At 39.6% G+C, this 2,615-nt stretch overlaps 1 protein-coding gene and 1 long non-coding RNA gene across 2 annotated transcripts in view; one reads left to right on the plus strand and one right to left on the minus strand.

Moving 5' to 3' along the window:
* Positions 1-2,615, minus strand: part of MYO3B (myosin IIIB) — a gene marked incomplete at its 5' end in the record, with an annotated part of 536,872 nt that overhangs the window by 498,966 nt on the left and 35,291 nt on the right. The gene's annotated exons all lie outside the window — the stretch shown is intronic.
* Positions 2,029-2,615, plus strand: part of LOC106736141 (uncharacterized) — a 16,776-nt gene continuing 16,189 nt past the window's right edge. Inside the window, exon 1 of the long non-coding RNA XR_001371241.1 lies at positions 2,029-2,128. This is a non-coding gene — a long non-coding RNA (uncharacterized LOC106736141). The remainder of the gene's footprint in view (positions 2,129-2,615) is intronic.

The raw sequence follows: 2,615 nt of genomic DNA on the forward strand, positions 1-2,615 counted from the left end.
AAAAAAAAAAAAAAAAAGAAAGGATGAACTTGTGTCTGTGTCCACGTCTCCATGCCTGTTGTCTATGTATCACTCTCTGTCCTCATAAACCCACCAGGATTCAATTATGGGGGTCCACCCTCATGGTTTTATCTACTCCTCATCACCTCAGATTAAGTTTCCACCTTCTTAATAGAGTGAAAATGGCACACAAAACACCAACATGTGAACTTCTAAAGGACAGAGTCAAACCATAGTGAAGGCCCATGCTAGAAACCAGCCCCTTGATTTTGGACTTCTGCCTCTAGAACTGTGAGACAGTAAATTTCTATTCTTTACCAATTACCCAGTCATAGGTATTCTGTTATAGCAGCCAAAAATGGAATAAAACCATAAGAAGCGGGTGTTCTTTTAAGCCACTAAGTTTGAGGCATTGTTATGGTAGTGATAGAAAATTAGAGTACCTGCTATCTTCCAGATACAATTCATGGGACTTGCAAAACCTGGTAAAATCTGTTGACAGTGTTGCACTGGACTTGTGTTCTTTTCTCCCATTATTGCTCTCTACCCTTCCCTTCCAGTATCTGAACTGGAGAACGTTTTCCATATACCCTACTCGCATTGACTGAATAGGACATCCTGTCATACTTTCAACACATTATTTTCAAATGTGCATTCAACTGAAGTTCAAATAATTCCAATTCCAGAGCCTGAGGTCATTTCATTATCCCTGAAGATCTCACTTTCTTCACCCCAATCAGGTGAAAACCTACACTATTTTTAAAGATCTCTAGAGAAGGCTACTCAACATCTTCCATTTTAGAAATGACATTTTCAAACGTGTGGGACAAACATAATTTTAGACCTATCAATCAGCAAATATTTCACCATTCTTATTCATGACTTTGTGATGGGTCCTATGAGGGAAGGAGCAATAACACTCTATCCTTCCCCAACAGGAGCCATGGTCAGTTGAAATACAATGTAAACTGGGGCCGGCAGGTGGCGTGGTGGTTAAGGGCACTGGACTCCCACATCACCGACTGTGGTTCAAGTCCCAGACCTGGAGGCTTGCTTTCTCACGTTCCCTCTCTCTCTCTTTCTTTCTTGCACTTGCACTTGTCCCTTTCTGGTCAAATTAAAATAAGTAAACAAGAAAAGGTTTTTTTTAATTATTAAAAATAAATCAATAAAAGAAATATAATGCAAACCTATAATAATTAAATGACAAACCACAACAACTATAAATGTTCTAAGACAATAGATACTAATGTGTTTGATAAAGGATACAGACTCCAAATGCTTAGGATATTAGTGGGAGACCACTGCCAGCTAAGCAAAACAACGGAAAGCATCTAGTACCTATAATCTATAGCTTCCAGAGAGAAATTCAACTTCTAGCTGTCTTGGATGGGATACAAGAGGCAAGTCCAAGAAAACATCCAAATGTGAGAGTGGAGATACCCTAACATTTCTTAAGTGTTATCCTGAAGCATTCGAAACATTTATCTGGTTTCAACCTCTCTTCACACACAGATACTATCTTCAGCTCAGTCAGTATGATTAATAGAAAAGCAACTCCTGGCCAAAGTCTCTTCCCAAAACTCCGTTCATCATGTGACAAAAAAAAAAAAAAAAAAAAAAATTCCTTAAGCTCAGCCCTCCAAAGAAATTTATAGAGAATGATGCTAATAAAATAATTCACAAATAATTATTGAATATCATGTGCCAAGCATGGTACTGAGTCCTAGGGAAACTCAAATACACAATGTAATTTAAATAATAATTGTGTGAGGTAGGTATTATTATCATCTTTTGTAGATGTGGAAACTGAGGTATACATGGTTAAACAGTTTCCCAGAGTCACACAGATAGTAATTTGGCCCCAGAAAGGGAGGACAAGCAGATAAATCATTGCCATATGATAAGTGCTATATATAATAAAAGTTATGTTCAGTTAAAACTGTCAGCTTCTGCATTCATATTTTGATTAAACTAAGTATTTTTTTGTGATTTTTGCCACCTAAATTTCATCTTCTCAGAGCTTCTCTCAAGACTGCTTCTGACTAGGAGTAAACAATCCTTAATGTGGATTAGACGTGTGATGGGATTTAAAGAGGCACTCTAAGAGGATATGTCCCAACCGAAGGTCAGTTCATCCTGGAATTGGATTCTCTGTCAATCTAACACCAAAGTCTGCAGCTATTTCTTTAGGAAGAAAAAAGCAGTATGATTCTCCTTAGCTCAGCATTCTCATTGTCTCTAGGTAAAGTAAATCTGAGTTAAGAATGCCTGCATGGTGGGACCAGCAGTTGGTATAATGGCTATGTCGCTGGACTCCCATGTAGTCGACCATGGTTCGAGTCCTGGACCCGGTGGCTTAAACTCACGCCGGGTGCGTGTGCATGCGTGCCCAAGATCCCGAGAGAAGAATGGAGGAGAAGGGATTGCGGCGTGACCATCCCTGATTTCTCGCTTTCTGGCTCTCTGTCTTTCTGGCGAGCGCACATGCCCTATAACAAAAACCTCTCAGAAAAAAACAAACAAACAAAAAACATAATTTGTAAAAGAGGACAGAAGCCACACCCTCCTCACCCCCGACCTCGGGGACCCCTGGGACCCCAAGAAGGAGTGGA

The sequence above is a fragment of the Tupaia chinensis genome, unplaced genomic scaffold (assembly GCF_000334495.1).
Source record: "Tupaia chinensis unplaced genomic scaffold, TupChi_1.0 Scaffold000056_1, whole genome shotgun sequence".
NCBI lineage: Eukaryota > Metazoa > Chordata > Mammalia > Scandentia > Tupaiidae > Tupaia > Tupaia belangeri.